This window comes from Saimiri boliviensis, chromosome 16 (genome assembly GCF_048565385.1).
Source record: "Saimiri boliviensis isolate mSaiBol1 chromosome 16, mSaiBol1.pri, whole genome shotgun sequence".
Taxonomy (NCBI): domain Eukaryota; kingdom Metazoa; phylum Chordata; class Mammalia; order Primates; family Cebidae; genus Saimiri; species Saimiri boliviensis.
The window spans coordinates 73731123-73749329 of NC_133464.1; the positions used below are offsets into that span (position 1 = coordinate 73731123).

Consider the following 18207-nt stretch of genomic DNA (forward strand, 5'->3'; position numbering starts at 1 on the left):
AAATAATCATGATTTCATTGTGGGTTTTTTTGTTTTGTTTTGTAAATCTCATTTATCAGATTGAGAAAGTTGCCTTCCATTCCTAATATGCTGAGTATTTTTAATCATTAAATAGCACTGAATTTTGTCAAATTATTTTTGTAACTACTAAGATGTGATCATGTGTTTTTCTCCCAGTCATTTTAGCAATATGGTGTATTACACTGATTGATTTTCATGTGTTAAACCAACTATAAGTTCCTGGAATAAATCCCATTTAATCAAGGTATATAATCCTTTCCTATATATTGCTAAAGTGGATTTTTGCATCCATTGTCATAAGATTTGTAGTTTTATTAACTTTTATTTAATAGTGCTGTAGATACTGGTTTGTGGTTTACTTTTCAGAGGGCTTTATCTGGGGTTTGCTATCAGGGTCATTCTCGCCTCATAAAATGAGTCAGTAAGTGTTTCATCCTCTTCTGTGTTCTGGGAGAGTCTGAGAAAGAGTGCTGTTGATTCTCTTTCATCTCAAATGTATGATAGCATTACCAGGGAAAACATCTGGTAATGAGTTTTTCTTTGTTGGAAGTTTTGCTAAATTACTAACTTAAACTTCTTACTGTTACAGCAATATTCAGATTGTCTATTTTGTGTTCATCCAGTTGTAATTTAGTATTATATTTCCAGAAATTTTTCCATTTCATTCAAGTTTTCTAGTATTGACACACAGTTGTTTATAGTAGGTATTCCCTTAAAATCTTTTTTCTTTCATTAAGGTCATTAATAATGTTCTTACTGTCATTCCCCATTTTAGTAATTTGAGTCTTCTTTCTTTTCTAGCTAAAGTTTTTTCAATTTTGTTATCTTTTTAAAGAATCAACTTTTGGTTTTATTTATCGTTATTACTTTTAAAATCTCTGCTTTATTTACATTTTAATCGCTATTTTTTCTTCCTTCAGTCTGTTTTGCTCCTTTTCCTGTAGTTTGTCCCATTGGGAGGTTGGGAGGTTATGTTAATGTTTTCATATTTTACCTTTTTAAAAGTAGTTACAGATATCAATTTCCTCCTGAGCCCTACTTTAAATGCATCCTATGAGTTTTGATTTTTTTTTCATTGTCTTTAAAGTATTATGTAATTTCTCTTGAAATTTACCCTTTAACCCACTGGTTATTTAGGAGTTTCCTGTTTAACTTCCATGCATTTGTGAATCTTTCAAATTTCCTTCTCTTGTTTATTTCAAATTCTAATCCACTGTGGTTGGAGAAGATAAAATGCATGCTTCCAACCTTTTAAAATTTACTGATAATTGTTTTGTGGCTATATATGGTCTGTCCTACAGAATGTTTCATATGCACTTGTGAAGAACATGTTCCCTGCTACTGTTAATGATGTATTCTATAGAGGGCTGGGAGATCTAGGTGGTATATACTGTTGTTTCAGTCTAGGTCTTTTCTCCATTATTGAAAGTGGGATACTAAAGACTCCAAGTAATGTATTTGAATTATTTATTTCTCCCTTCAATTCTGTACATTTTTGTTTAATATATTTTAGAAGTCTCTTATTAAGTGCATATATATTTAAAACTATGATATCTTATTGATAGATTTATGTAATTATTATATAATGTCTTTATCACTGTAATCATTTTTGTATTAAAATGTATTCTGTCTGATATTGGCACAGTCATTCCTTCTTTTGAGTTCTATTTGTATGAATCATGTTTTAAAATCATTTTTCTGTTAACATATTTGTGTCTATTAATCTGTTTCCTGTAGAAAGCTTACAGGTAAATCCTTCTATAAAATGCATTCTTCAAATGTCAGTGTTTTAATTGGAAAGTTCATTTGACTTACATTTAGTGTAATTACTGATTTATTGATAAAAAGGATTTCTGCCATTTTTCTGTTGGTTTTCTATACGTCTTATTTATTTCTTCTACTTCTTTTGCACTAATTATTTTTTAGTGTAGCATTTTCTTTCTGTTGTTATTTCTTTGGTTTAACTTTTATTTTAGGTTCAAGGGTACAGAGCCATGTTTATTATATGGACAAACTGCACAACACAGGAGTTTGGTGTATAGATAATTTCGTCACCTAGGTAATAAGCATAGTAGCCAATAGGTATGTTTTCCGATCCTCTCCCTTATTCCACCCTCTACCCTCATGTAGGCCCCAGGGTCTGTTATTTTCCTCCTAGTAACACCTGTTCTCATTGTTTAGCTCCCATTTGTAAAAGTGAATATGCATTATTTGGTTTTCTGTTCCTGCCCTAGTTTGCTTAGGACAATGGCCTCCAGCTCTATCCATGTTGTTGCAAGGACATGATTTCATTCTTTTTTTTTAAGGCTTCATAGTATCTCCTGGTGTATATGTGCCATATTTTCTTTACCTACTCTACCACTGATGGACATTTAGGTTGATTCCATGTCTCTGCTATTGTGAATAATGCTGTAATAAACACTTGCATGCATGTGTCTTTATGGCAGAACAATTTATATTCCTTTGGGTATATACCCAGTAATGAAATTGTTGGGTCAAATGGTAATTCTGTTTTAAGCTCTTTAAAGGAAGTGTCACACTACTTTCCACAATAGCTGAACTAATTTACACCCCATCAGCAGTGTATAAGCACATCTCTTTGACCAGTGAAACATATTTTAAATATTTAATGTCTGTGTTTAGAAAGTTCTAAAGTCAATGCTTCCTCACGCAGAGTTTCTACTGATTTGTTTTTTTGCTGTGTAGGGGTCATACTTTTAAATTTCTTTGTCTCCTTGCAATGACGTTTTGAATGTTATATATAATATGGTAACTCTTGAAATCTCATTCTCCTCCCTAGGATTTGTTGGTGTTGCTTTTTGTTATCTGATGAGTGACTTTTCTAAACTAATATTGTATGGTTTGTATTTTGTATCATCTGTGGCCCCTGAAATCTGTTTCATTACCTTAGTGGTCAGCTAATAATTAAATAGAGATCTCCTTAAATTCTTGGATAGAAAAAAAACCTCTCAGATTTTCCTAAGGAACTCAGTAGGGACAGCCCTTCAATAATCAACCAGGCAGGTTTCAACTGTACCTTAGCATTCACTTCCTGTTTCCATATAGTCTCAAGGCCAGCAAAAGGTGAAAGATTAAGGCCTTCTTAAGTCTGTCCAAAGCATGCACATAGGCCTCAGCAGGTGAATGACCTTTTAGACTTCCATAAGTATGGTAGAGCTTTTCAAAATCCTTATGTACCCATTTCCAAGCTGTTATTCCCAAACTTTTGGTTAATGCACTATTTGCCTAAACTCTTATCTTTTACCTAAGGCAGTAACAACTCCTAAAATGTTAATTAATTAATTGATATTATCTGTGTAATTAATCTACACAGATGTTTCCTGACTTATGATGAATTTATGTCCTAATAAACCCATCGTAAGTCAAAAATACTGTAAGTTGAAAATATATTCAATATACCTAACCTACTTAACCTAAGAAGTGAAAGATTTCTATAATGAAATTATAATACATTGCTTAAACAAATCAGAGGACACCAAAAAAATGAAAGTATATTCCATGTTCATGGATTGGAAGAATCAATAGTGTTAAAATGACCATACTGCCAATTCAATGCAATCTGCAGATTCAATGTAATGCAATTCCCATCAAAATACCAATGACATTCTTCACAGAAATAGAAAAAACAATGCTCAAATTGATATGGAATCACAAAGACCCTGAATAGCCAAAGCTAACCCAAGCAAAAAGAACAAAACAAAACAAAAATCTCATTATCTGACTTAAATTATATTACAGAGCTATAGTAACCAAAACAACATGTTACTGGCATAAAACAAAAACATAGACTAATCAAACAGAATTGAGAACTCAGAAGCAAATCCACACACCTACAATGAACTAATTTTTGACAAAAGTGCCAAAGAACATACACTGAGGAGAAGATAATCTCTTCAATAAATGGTGTGGGGAACACTGGATATCCATACTTAGAAGAATGAAATTAGACCCCTACTTCTCATCATACACAAAAATCAAATCAAAATGAATTATAGATTTAAAATCTATGAACTCAAACTATAAAACTACTAGAAGAAAACACTGGGGAAAATCTCTAGGACACTGATCTAGCCAATGATTTCTTGAGCAGTAACCCAGAAGCACAGGCAACCAAAGCAAACATGGACACATGGGATCACATGAAGTTAAAAAACTTTGTCACTACAAAGGAAATAGTCAACAAAATGAAGAGACAATCCATAGAACTGGAGAAAATATTTGCAAACTACCTATCTGACAAGGGACTAATAAACCAGAAAATATAAGGAGTTCAACTCTATTGGTAAATATCTAATAATCCAATTAGAAATGGGCAAATAATTTGAACATTTTTCAAAGGAAGACATACAAATGGCAAACAGGCATATTAATATAGGTGTTCAACATCACTGATCATCAGAGAAATGCAAATAAAATCTACAGGGAGGCTGGACATGGTGGTTCACGCCTGTAATCCCAGCATTTTGAGAGGCTGAGGTGGGTAGATCGCCTGAGGTCAGGAGTTTGAGACAAGCCTGGCCAACAAGGTAAAATCCAATCTCTTTTAAAAATACAAAAATTAGCTAGGTGTGTCAGTGGACATCTATAATCCCAGCTACTCAGCATGCTGAGGCAGGAGAATCACTTGAACCTGAGAGTTGGAGGTTGCAGTGAGCCAAGATCATGCCATTGCACTCCAGCCTGAGTGACAGAGTAAGACTCTGTCCCAAAACAAACAAACAACAACAAAAAAACTACAATGGGATACCATTTCACCCCAGTTAAAATGGTTTTTATCTAAAAGACAGACAATATCAAATGCTGACGAGGATGTGAAGAAGGAGGAACCCTCATATACTGTTTGTCGGAATGGAAATTAGTACAACCCAGTATGGAGAACACTTTTGAGGTTTCTCAAAAAACTAAAAATAGATCTACCATTTGATCTAGTAATTACAGTTCTGGGTATATACTCCAGTGAAAGGAAATCAATATATACAAGAGGTACCTACACTCCCATGTCTGTTGTAGCACTGTTAACAGTAGTCAAGATTTGGATCATCCTAAATATCCATCAATTGATGAACTGATAAAGCAAATGCAGTACTTGTACAAATGGAGTAATACTCAGCCAGAACAAACATGAGATCCTGTCATTTGCAACAACATGGATGTAACTGGAAGTCATTATGTTAAGTGAAATAAACCAGGCAGAGAAAAAGACAAACATTGCATGTTCTCACTCGTTTGTAAAATCTAAAAATAAAAACAATTGAACTCAGGGAAACAGAGAGTAGAAAGATGGTTACAAGAGGTTGGAAAGGGTGGTAGGAACGTTGGTTAAAAGGTAGGGGTGGTAAATGGTACAAAAATTAATTAAAAAGAATGAATAAGACCTAATATTGAATAGCACAACAGGGTGACTACAGTCAATAACAATTTAATTGTATATTTAAAAATAACTAAAAGTATAATTAGATTGTTTGTAATGTAAAGGATAAATGCCTGAGGTGCTGGATACCCCATTTTCCATGATGTGATTATTATGCTTCACACGGTTGTATCAAAACACCTTGTACCCCACAAATACATACATCTACCATGTATGCACAAAAATAAAAAATTTAAAAAGTTCCAATTAACTAATTACCTCCATCTTTGTCTTATCTGATGAATCATCAAATCATCAATAAACATCTTTTTTCCAACTTGTATTTTTAAAATTCTGTAAGTTTTTATTTTTTCAAAATCTTATTCTTCATTTTTAATGGTCTCTTTTTATTCATTCTACTTTGTGCTTTATTTTATTTCACAATTCTAACCTTTGCAGCCCTTAGAGATCTAAATTCTTTTTTCTCACTTGGTGATTCTCATGCATATTGGCTTTCAGTCTCATTTAGTTAGCTAATCAGTGTTTATCTATGGATGGTTTGCTTTTGTTTCTAGTAACAAAAAGGAGTCAACTAGAAACATATCAGACTCTCTTAAGGATCTTGGCTTAGTCTGATAGTTCCAGGCTAGATTCTCTATTTTATTTCTGGTAGCAGGTTTAAAATCCCAGTGGCATGTTACTTTAGGCATATTCCCTGAGGAAATTACTTCCCCTTGGGGCACTAATTTATAGAGGGGAGAGGTGGCCCTTGAGGAATCCTAACACTTTTAAGACCCATGATGCCAGATGGGCGCAGTGGCTCATGCCTGTAATCCCAGCACTGTGGGAGGCTGAGGCGGGCAGATCACGACGTCAGGAGATCGAGACCATCCTAGCCAACATGGTGAAACCCTGGCTCTACTAAAAATACAAAAATTAGCTGGGTGGGGCACACGCCTATAGTCCCAGCTACTCGGGAGGCTGAGGAAGGAGAATTACTTGAACCCGGAAGGCAAAGGTTGCGGTGAGTAGAGGTAGGACCACTGCACTCCAGCCTGGTGACAGAGCAAGACTCTTGTCTCCAAAAAAAAAGACCCATGATGCCTCAATGAATATACTCTACGCAGAACGTGAATATTCTGAACCACTGTGGTTTGTCAATTTTACCTTCTTAATATGCTTTTAATCAATTAATTCTTTCCAGAGATAGTGCTTTTGTTTAAATCTTAATCTTTTCTCACTTTGATTACAACAGCCATATAATTTTCTGCCTCCTTCAAATCTTCCAACCTTCTAATATATTTTTCAATTTTCCATTGGTGTTATACAAAGTTAAATTTCTCCAATGGCTACCCACAATTTACAAGATAACAGTTAAACTTTTTATAATATAGAGATGTCTGTCTACTTCTCCAGCCTTCTCCGCTGCCACTTTAACATTTATTCTATATCCTTGAATATCCCTTGTATTTGCTTTAATGAGTCATATTATTTCAGGGCCTTCATATGTGCCATTTCTTTTTCTTATAACTGCTGCCACACCCTCATCCCTATAAAGTTAAGAGACCTCTCCCAGTCTCTCAAATATTCTGGGCATTTACTTATGGTACTATCCTTGCTTTTCCTCTTATTTTCTTTTAAAAAGTCTTTCTCTTTCTAAAATTGTAAAATTCAGTAAATGAAGTACAAAACCCATTTATCTCAGTATCCAGTATGATTTGCATGGTACCTGTCAAGAAGCATGGACTTGTCAAGAGTATATAGCTAAACAGATAAATGAATGAATGCATAAATATGTTATGTGGGAAGAAGAAGGCAAAGAAAAATAGAATTGAAATGATAATGCAGTTTTCTAACACTATAATACTGTACAGTACATTTAACATGGAAAAACAAAGTGAATAATAGTATCAGATAACTTAAGAATAGCTATTACAGAGCATTTCCTATTTGGAGTATCTATACAACACAGAAAGTGAAGGAAGTGGTCTCATTTTCTAATGTAAGTTTATTTTTCATATGAAATACAAAAGAAAATAGTTTATCCAGTCATTTTCATTTCTGTTTAATAACAGATAGAGTTGTCACGAATACCAGAAAAAAAAGTCAGTTAACAGAACAAATGGAATAGATATCAACAAGCAAGTTCTGATGTTCTTGGAAGTAACTGATTTCATGTAGTTTGTGATAATTTAAATGCATGTCTTTGACCTCAGACTGTGGGATCCTGATTTTGAAATGTAATTTTTATTTCCCCATGAAAAAGCAAAACATCAATAGAAAAGGCAACAGGATAGGTCAGACAAATTCACTTTTAATCATATGTAGATTAGAGAACAAAAGGCAGAACTGGTTTGTATCTATGTTTTGTTGTTTCATTAGTATAATAATTTTGAACAAACAATTTTTCCTATGTCTTAATTTCAGTTTTTGTCTTGAGAAAATGGGAGGGTACTATTTCAGATCTCCTACAAACTAGGGGAAAGAGTGCATGCCCAAACTGTAAGATTAGATTTTAAGATCCTGATTTATTCAGTTAAGAAGACAGACTTTCATTGAAGATTTAATACCTCTGTGTAATTTCCTCTGGCTCCAAAATCTCGAAAGTAAGTTACAGAGTTTCTGGTGTCACTAAAAAATACCTCAAAATGGTAGTTCCCTTTTCTGAAAGATACGCCTTGATACATTGGTCATCTTTATGCTCATTAGAAGAGAGAAAAATAGATAGCAGATCTTGATATTTAGTTATAAAGCTCCATACCAGACTATGGTGGGAATTCATAGCAATTCTGCATGTTCATCATCTACATTTGTAGTCTGCCATATTGGTTACGAATTATGCTACTAATCAAACTCTTTTTTGAAGCATGACGCAATTTACTCATTTCATAGGTTGCAAAACTACAAAGATCTAAAACCTGAGGCGTAGCGATAGTATATGTAGCAGGCTATTTGGAGACTTTCTATTTGTGTAGAAGAAGATGGAAAAATAAAGCTCAAGCCCCAAGCAATACCTGCAACTGAGGGTTCTTCCCCGGGAGACTGCAGCCTGTTCGCATGGCTCAAGAGTTTATGAACTGCAAAATCCAGCCTAGGAAGGTGGTTGTGTTCATCAAGCCCACCTGCCCATACTGCAGGAGGACCCAAGAGATCCTTGGTCAATTGCCATCAAACAAGGGGTTCTGGAATTTGTCGATATCACAGCCACCAACCACACTAATGAGATTCCAGATTATTTGCAACAGCTCACGGGAGCAAGAAGCGTGCCTTGAGTCTTTATCGGTAAAGAGTATATAGGCGGATGCAGTAATCTAATTAGTATGCAACAAAGTGGGGAACTGCTGAAGCAGCTAAAGCAGATTGGAGCTCTGCAGTAACCACAAAGCAAGCCCCACGCTGACGTCCCTCCTCAAGAGCTGGATGGCATTGCAAATGATGACAGCACTTCCTGGTGGATGAATCTAGGGGCACAAACAGCTTTTTTCTTCTTTTGACTCAATATTTAGAAGTGGATCAACTTGCTTTTAATCACAAGGCCAAGAAGGTTGATAGGCCATCTTGGTTTTTTTCCGGATGTACTCTTTGGGTTTCAGAAGACTGCGACAAGTTCTGGCCTAGGATTAGCTCACTGACCCAGGATTGTCCTTTCTCTTTGGCATGTATCTCTTACTGTTCTCCATGTGTCAGCATGCCTCTATCTCTAAGCCAGTGTTTTTCAACTATGTTTATCCAGACTCCTTTTCCACAGTGATGAATCCATATTTGGTTTTCTGCTACTGCCCATTAGCTGAAATAATTTCGCTGCTTGAATTTACGAAGTTTATATTATGAAATTAGTGGGTATTTTGAATGTATTCTTTGAAACTACATGTATCTTTCCACTCAACCCCACCCCATCCCATCCCACCTTGAGAATCATTGCTCTGAACCAGTGTTCTCCATACTGTCCTCTCACAGATCTCATAGGAAATATTCAACAAGTGTTTGAAAGGTCTCAGCAGCCAACTGGAGAAATCACATGAAAAGTTAAGCATAGTTGGTCTTGGTGTCACATGGATCAGAGGCACAAGTGCAGAGGCTGTGGTCATGTGGAACACTCTGTTATTTACGATGGCCATCCAGATAATCCAGAACACTGTGTATTTATCTGATTTAGGGTACCAGAAAAAATTAAAGCACAAAATGTAAAACATCTGAGAAAACTTACTGCCCCTACCCCAAGAGTGTATCTGTGAAAGAGCCCCACACATTTTGAAAACTTAAGCCTCCCTTATGAAGTTAGCCTGTTCTAGAATTGTAAGATTGTTAATTTCCTTCTTTAATCTCTAGTGAGAACGCTTAATTTCTTTTCTAACTAAAAAAAAAAGATGAAAAAAATGGAAAAATAAGACACTAGAGACTTAGAAATCTACCCCTCTATATAGCTATTAGAAAAAAAGAGGTAAGTTATTCTCTTAAAATAGAAATCTTTCCTCGAGGATAAATTCTATCAATTATTCATACCTTCGGGTCAGATGATTATATGAACAATTTTTATATAAAAATAAAATTAGACCTAACAAGCAATTAATTCATTATTATTTTGTAACTATTATTCTGATTGGAAGAGAAATAGGGAGAATAAAGAGAAACCACAAATAATAATTTTGAAGCTCGAGACTGAAATATAAGGACTTGCTATGGGAAGGAGAGAAGCATGGACAAGAGAAGGCCGGCTGAGGAGAGTGAATCAGCACTGGCTGGAAACATCCCTTCCCTGTGGAATTAACTGTTCAGGGAAAGCCCCTGGATAGAAGGCCCATCTATGCTCCTGGGAAGGATGTGAAAGGTCCTCTATTTTCCTCACAGTTGTCCAGAGCCTTCAAAATCCGGCTCAAATGCCACTTAAATAAATAAATCCTATGAAAGCAAGTGACATTTATTGAGTCCTTATTATGTTCCGGAAATATTGAGAACTGATTACTTACTAGGCTAAGTACTTTACAGTAATCATCTCATTTGATTCTTACTTCACTTGATATCTTATTAGGTAAGCACAATTAGCCCCACTATACATAAAGAAAAAGCCTGAAATATATTAAGTAACTTGCTCAAAGTCACAGAAACAGGTGACTGTGTTGTTTGGGAAAAGTCATCAGTTTGGTGTGGCTGCTAACGGTTTCCAGAGAGTAAGTAACGGCAAGGGGTGTAGATTTAGGTATTCATCTACTCAGCAATAATTGACTGGGAACCTTCTTCGTGGTAGTAAATGACACTAAAATATACATATAACACAGGAGTACTTCGTGGAACCTGAAGTAGGTTCCTAATTCAATGTGAGAAGTAAAGAAGGCCAGATAAGCTAAGGCCTTATGGGTGGTGTTACAGAGTCTGAACTTTATAAGTAATAAAATGCAGTTTAAATTTGACAAACGCATATTTCATGTGACCACAAACACTTCCCTCACCACAAAATGTTCACTTGTTACTTTTTCTTGCCATCTGTAGCAAATGAACTTGAACAGTTTTCTGTCCCTATAATTTTGTCTTTTATAAAATATCACATAAATGGAATCATGCAGTATGTCTTTGCTGTTTGGCTTCTTTCACTTCACATAAACTGAAGTTCCATATATGTTTTTGTGTGTAACGGTGGCTCATACTTTTAAAATAGTGGAGTTGTAGTTCATTATAATGATGTATTATAATGAGTTTAACCATATACCTGTTAATGTACATTTGGGGTACTTTCAGTCCTTGGCTATTATGAATAAAACTGCTATGAATATTCACATACAGGTCTTAATGTGGGCTTATTTTTTCATTTCTCTTGGGCAAATACCTAGGCTTGGAATCATTAAGACATGCGGTAAACATATGTTTAACCTCGTAAAACACTGACAAAACTGTTTTCTAACTGGGTATACTATTTTACACTTCTACCACCATGGTACAAGTGTTCCCATGGCTTCACATTCTCACCAATGCTTGGTGTTGATAATCTATTTATCCCATTATAGTAAGTGTGTAATGTTATCTAATTGCGGTTTAAAATTCGTCAAGTGAGTAATGATGTGGAATATTTTTTCATGCAGTGATTGGCCATTTGTGTATCTTCTTTGGTGTAGAAACACACATAACACATTGGAAAACAAAACAAAAACAAAATATGTTATATATGTTAACATGTTATTATAATTGATTTTGAATATTGATCTTGTATCCTGTGAGTTTGCTAAATTCCCTTATTAATTCTAGTACCTTCTGTCGGACATCTTAAGATCTTCTATTTTCCAGAATGAACTGGCTAAGAACTCCAGTCAAATGTCTGATAGAAACGGTGAGTGAGAACATCATTGCCTTGTTTTGTATCCACAGGGAAAGCATTTTGTCTGTCACAATTAATTAAGATGTTAGCTCTCTGTTTTTTGAAGATACCACTTAAACTGAAGGAGTTCAACTTAATTTGTAGCTTGCTAAGAGTTTTTATTTTTAATTATGAATAGATGCTGAGTTTTTCAAATGCTTTTCCTACATCTATAACAATGATCATATATTTTTCTCTTTTGTACACTGTCGATATGGTGTATTACATTGATACATATCCTTTTTTTTGCTGTTTTGTTTTTTTTTTTTGAGATGGAGTTCTGCTCTTGTCACCCAGGCTGGAGTGCAATGGCACGATCTTGGCTCACTTCAACCTCTGCCTTCCAGGTTCAAGCTATTCTCCTGCCTCAGCCTCCCAAGTAGCTGGGATTACAGGTGCTCACCATCATGCCTGGCTAATTTTTGTATCTTTAGTAGAGATGGGGTTTTACCATGTTGGTCAGGCTGGTCTTGAACTCCTGACCTTGTGATCCACCCACGTTGGCCTCCCAAAGTGCTGGGATTACAGGTTTGAGCCTCCACGCCTGGTCGACAAATATCCTTTTTAAAAAATACTTTCTATTTTTATTTTAGATTCAGGGGAATGCAGGTTTGTTACCTGGGTATACTGCATGATGTTGAGTTTGGGGTACAACTGATCCCATCACCCTGGTAGTGAGCATGGTGCCCAACAGATAGTCTTTAAGCCCTGTCTCCCTCTCTGTCCCTCCTCAAGAACTCCCTAGTGTTTATTGTTGGCATCTTCATGTCCACATTTATCCAATGTTTAGCTCATACTTATAAGTAAGGACATGTGGTATTTTGTTTTCTGTTCCTGCTTTAATTAGCTTAGGATGATGGTCTCTAACTGCATCCACGTTGCTGCACAAAACATGATTTCATTTCTTTTAATGGCTGCACAGTATTCTATGGTGTATACAGACAATATTTTCTTTACCTAACCCACCACTGATGGGCACTTAAATTGATTCCATGCCTTTGCTATTGTGAATAGTGCTGCAATGAGCATATGAGTACATGTGTTGTCTTGGTAGAACAATTTACCTTCTTTTGGATATATATTTAGTAACGGAATTGCTGGGTCAAATGGTAGCTCTGTTTTAAGTTCTCGAAGAAAGCTTTAAAGTAGTTCAGTTTACATTTCCATCAACAGTGTATAAGCATTCTCTTTTCTCCACAGCCATTCCAGCACCAGCTATTTTAAAAAAATGTTTAATAATATCTATTACTCATGGGTGTGAGATGGTATATCATTGTGGTTTTGATTTGCATTTTCCTGATGATTAGCGATGCTGAGCATTTTTTCATGTTTGTTAGCTGCTTGTACATCTTCTTTTATATGTTTGTTCATGTATCTTGCCCATTTTTAAATGGGGCTATTTGTTTTTTTATTGTTGATTTAAGTTATTTATAGATTCTGAATATTGGGCCTTTGTTGAATGCACAGTTTGTGAATATTTTCTCTGTAGGTTTTCTGTTTACTCTGTTGACAGTTACTTTTGCTGTCCTGGAGCTCTTAGTTTAATCTGGTCCCACTCATCAATTTTTCTTTTTGTTGCAATTGCCTTTGAGGACTTACTGAATGGGCAAAAGCTGGAAGTATTCTTCTTGAGAACTGGAACAGGACAAGAATGCTCACCTTACCACTCCTATCTAACATAGTACTGGAAGTTATAGCCAGAGCAATCAGGCAAGACAATGAAAATATAAGGCACCCAAATAGGAAAAGAAGAAGTCTAACTATCATATTTTTATGATAATATAATTTTATACCTAGAAAACCCTAAAGACTCTGCCAAAAGGTTCCTGGAACTAATAAACAATTACAGTAAAATTTCAGGATACAAAATCAATATATAAAAATCAGTAGCATTTCTATACACCAATAACATTCAAGTTGAGAGCCAAATAAAAAATGTGATTCCATTTATAATAGCTCCTCCTTCCCCTTCAAAAAATGTCTAGGAATACATCTAAGTTGGTGAACAATCTCTACAAGGATAATTATAAAATACTGCTGAAAGAAATCATAGATGACACAAACAAATGGAAACACATTCCATGTTCATGGATTGAAAGAATGGATATCACTAAAATAGCCAGATTCTACACTATTCCTATAAAACTACCAATGTCATTTTTTCACAGAATTAGAAAAACTTATTCTAAAATTCATATGAAACCAAAAGAGAGCCTGAATAGCCAAAGCAACCCTAAACAAGAAAAACAAAGCTGGAGGTATCATTACCTAATTTCAAACTGTAAGTCAACAGTAACCAAAACAACATGGTACTATTGGTACAACAGACATATAGACCAGGCGTCCCCAAACCTTTTACACAGGGGGCCAGTTCACTGTCCCTCAGACCATTGAAGGGCCGCCACAAACTGTGCTCCTCTCACTGACCACCAGTGAAAGAGGTGCCCCTTCCTGAAGTGTGGCAGGGGGCTGGATAAATGGCCTCAGGGGGCCGCATGCGGCCCGTAGTCAATGGAAGGGAAGAGAGAACCCAGAGATGAAGCTGCACACCTACAGCCATCTGACTGTCAACGAAGTTGACAACAATAAGAAATAAAGAAAGGATTCCTTATTTAATAAATGGTGCTGGGATAGTCACCTAGCCATATATGGAAAATTGAAATTGAACACCTACCTTTCACCACATATATAAATTAACTAAAGACAGAATAAAAATTTAAATTTCATTTAATCTCAAAATGTAAGAATCCTAGGAGTAAACACAAGAATTACCATTCTAAACATTAGCCTTGGGAAAAAAATTTATGATAAATATTCTTCAATGTTATATACACATTACATTTTCGAGGATCATTACCTTTTGTTCATGATATAATCCTTTTAATATATTACTGGATTTGATTTGCCAAACCTTGTTAAAAATTATTGCACCTATACTTATGAGTAGGTGTAATAATTTTTAACAAAGTTTGGCAAATCAAATCCAGTAATATATTAAAAGGATATATTACTATAACATGAGTCTGTAATTTCATTTCTTGTTATATCTTTTTCTGGTGTTGGTATCAGTGTTATGATGTCTAATAATATGAACTATAAACCATTACCTCCTCTTCTATTTCTGGAAGACTTTCAGTATACTGGTATTATTTATTCTTTAAATGTTTCACCCCATTTACCCTGATATGATTATTATGCATTGTATCCCTGTATCAAAACATCTCATATACCTCATATACATGCATCTACTGTGTACCCACAAAAATTAAAAATTTTTAAAAATTAAAAAAAAAGAAATATTTTAAAAATATGTTAACATCAACCCTGTTCTTCACTAAGTTAGGTCCATTGTTTTTCTTATATTGTTCTATGAATATAGAAATCTGGACTTTGGTATAATAGATTGTTTTGAAGTCTTCTTTATGAGTAATTCTTTTAAAAAAGAAAAATATGTAAAATTTTCATATTCTTTCAGATATAGAGATTAATGTTATAAAATCCTATAAGCATTAAGAATTAAGTAAAGTACTGGTTAGCACTAAAACATCAGGAAAACTGGCTCATGCTTATAATCCCAGCACTTTGGGAGACCGAGGCGGATGAATCACGTGGTCAGGAGTTTGAGACCAGCCTGGCAACACAGTGAAACACCATCTCTACTAAAAATACAAAAATTAGCTGGACGTGGTGGTGGGTGCCTATAAAACTACTAATGTCAATTTTTCACAGAATTAGAAAAACTTATTCTAAAATTCATATGAAACCTGTAATCCCAGCTACTCAGGACGCTGAGGCAGGGGAATCGCTTGACCCTGGGAAGCGGAGGATGCAGTGAGCTGAGATTGTGCCACTGCACTCTAGCCTGGGTGACAGAGCTAGAGTCTATCTCAAAAAAAAAAAAAAAAGTTACAAAACTTTGACTATTTAAATAATATAAACCTCAAAGACATATTTTATTTTTTACAAATAAAATTAGGACCACATTTGCTTTATTAGATAATCAAACTCATAACGTATTTTTCGTTGTTTTAAATTTTAATTTTGACCAGAAAAGGGACAATTTTTTGCTTGGATTCCACACAGTGTACCTATTCTTGCTTAGATCTTATCTCCTAAAAGAAGCCTTCTGCAAGCATTACTGCCCACTCAAGTAGCTCCTTCTAAAGTCACCGACATTTTTATATCATTTAGTTTGATATCAGTCATATACTGACATAATATTTTGGAACTTTTAATTCTTTTCTGCACATAAATCCTAACTTCTCAATTATGATTTACTTGTAGATGAGAAATATATGTAAAATGTATTTATGTACCTGCTAAAACTAACTACATAATGAGTGTTTCCTAAGTATTTACTCAGGTTTTATTTTTTAATATATATTGTAATTAGTAAGTTTTAAGAACTTCAGGAATACATATCCATGTATTGTATTACCTTTGTAATTAAAAAACAGTAACAATAACTTTTTCTTAATCCTTGCTAAGCTGGGACAGTGGATCTTTACAAGAGACATGTTATAAAAGAAATATTCTGGTTTTACAAATGTTGATCTGTACAACAGGAAATGAGGAATATAAATCATTTATTTGTTCTTATTTTACCTACATATGAAGTAATCAGTCTACATAAGTCAATATTCTAATTCTCCTGGCATTTTGGGACTCTTCCATAAGCTAAAATCTGTGATACAGGTCATGCCTGTATTCTTGTCCTATCTGTCCTGTTCATCTTATCTCCTCACTTCTCACCTTTGGTGTATCCTTAGGCCATCTGCACAACATCTATATCCTCATGTTAGTGTAGCCCCTGTTAGTTCACTTCTAACTGTATTCATTATTTATACAACATAATAGCCACAAATGCAAAGGCAAAATCTAGGTTCTTCTATTGCCAAGATGATCTTAGCTATCAGAATGGTATAGAAACTAAATAAGTTTTCTAATAAAGACATAGATTATATAAATCTTGTCTGGCTTTTGTATGCAATAAGTAAACCATGAACAAAAAAATATGACATGTGTCTCTAAGAAATGAAAAATATGGCACAGAAATGAATATACCAAAATAGGAAATTCTGTCATTGATTCACCTTTTTAATGTTATGTTTCTTAACGTAATAAACTATGAGTGCTTCATGAATATTGCTTAACTCACCAAACATTTTTACAAATCATACTTAGGAGTAAAGTATATTTAAAGTTGTTCTCAGAAGAGAAAAAAATAATATACACATATATGTAGATATATTTTAAACATGGTTAAAAATGTGATTCGGGCCAGGCATGTTGGCTTATGCCTGTAATCCTAGCACTTTGGGAGGCTGAGGCTGGTGGATCGCTTGATTTCAGGAGTTCAAGATCGGCCTGGGCAACATGGCAGAACCCTATCTCTACAAAAAATACAAAATGCAGCTTGGTGGCTGGTGCCTGTGGTCCCAGCTACTCTAGAGGCTGAGGTAGGAAGATGGCTTAAGCCTCTAAGATAGTGGTTGCAGTGAATAAGATCATGCCGCTGCACTCTAACCTGGATGCCAGGGTGAGATCCTGTCTCAAAAAACAAAATATAATTCAAATAATAATTTATGATCATTAAATTTTGAAATATATTTCCCTATTACTTGAAATTTAACCATTATCAAATGGGACTTCAGTTTTAGACAAATTACATTTTATTTATCATTGATGTCTAAGGTTGTACATATAAATCAGAAATAGTATTTAAGACGTATGCAGCTAATTTTGTAAAAGTCATGTTCCTATATTAAACTCAGTATGTTTATTAACTTACTACATGTATAAAGTGAATAAAAGAGTGGCAAAGAAGGGGCATGGGTGGGTAGCTGGCAAGATGGCCGAATAGGAACAGCTCCTGTCTGCAGCTCCCAGCGAAATCAACACAGAAGGTAGGTAATTTCTGCAATTTCAACTGAGGTACCTGGTTCATCTCATTGGGACTGGTTAGACAGAGGGTACAGTCCAAGGAGGGCATGCCGAAGCAGAGTGGGGTGCTGCCTAACCCAGGAAGCTCAATGGGTTGGGGAACTATCTCCCCTAGGCAATGGAGGTCATGATGAACTGTGCTATGAGGAAAGGTACAATCCAGACCAGATACTCCATTTTCCCCATGGTCTTCACAACCTGTAGACCAGGATATTCCTCTGAGTGCCTATGCCACCAGAGCCCTGGGTTTCAAGCACAAAATGGTTGTTTGGGCAGACCCTGAGCTAGGAGCTTTTTTCATACCCCAGTGGTGCCTGACACACCAGCAAAATAGAACCATTCACTCCCCTGGAAAGAGGGCTGAAGCCAGGGAGCCAGGTGGTCTAGCTCAGTGGATCCCACCCCCACAGAGTCCAGCAAGCTTAGATCCACTGGCTTGAAATTCTTGCTGCCAGCACAGCAGTCTGAGCTTGGTGGAGGGAGGGCCATCCACCATTACTGGGCTTGTGTAGGTGGTTTTCCCCTC

The 18207-nt window shown here is 35.3% G+C and overlaps 1 protein-coding gene and 1 pseudogene across 17 annotated transcripts in view; one reads left to right on the forward strand and one right to left on the reverse strand.

Annotated features, from left to right (window-relative positions):
* The window catches only part of NBEA (neurobeachin), a 702569-nt gene that overhangs the window by 319235 nt on the left and 365127 nt on the right, over positions 1-18207 (reverse strand). The window lies entirely within an intron of this gene.
* LOC120365653 (glutaredoxin-1 pseudogene) lies at positions 8450-8785 on the forward strand (annotated as a pseudogene).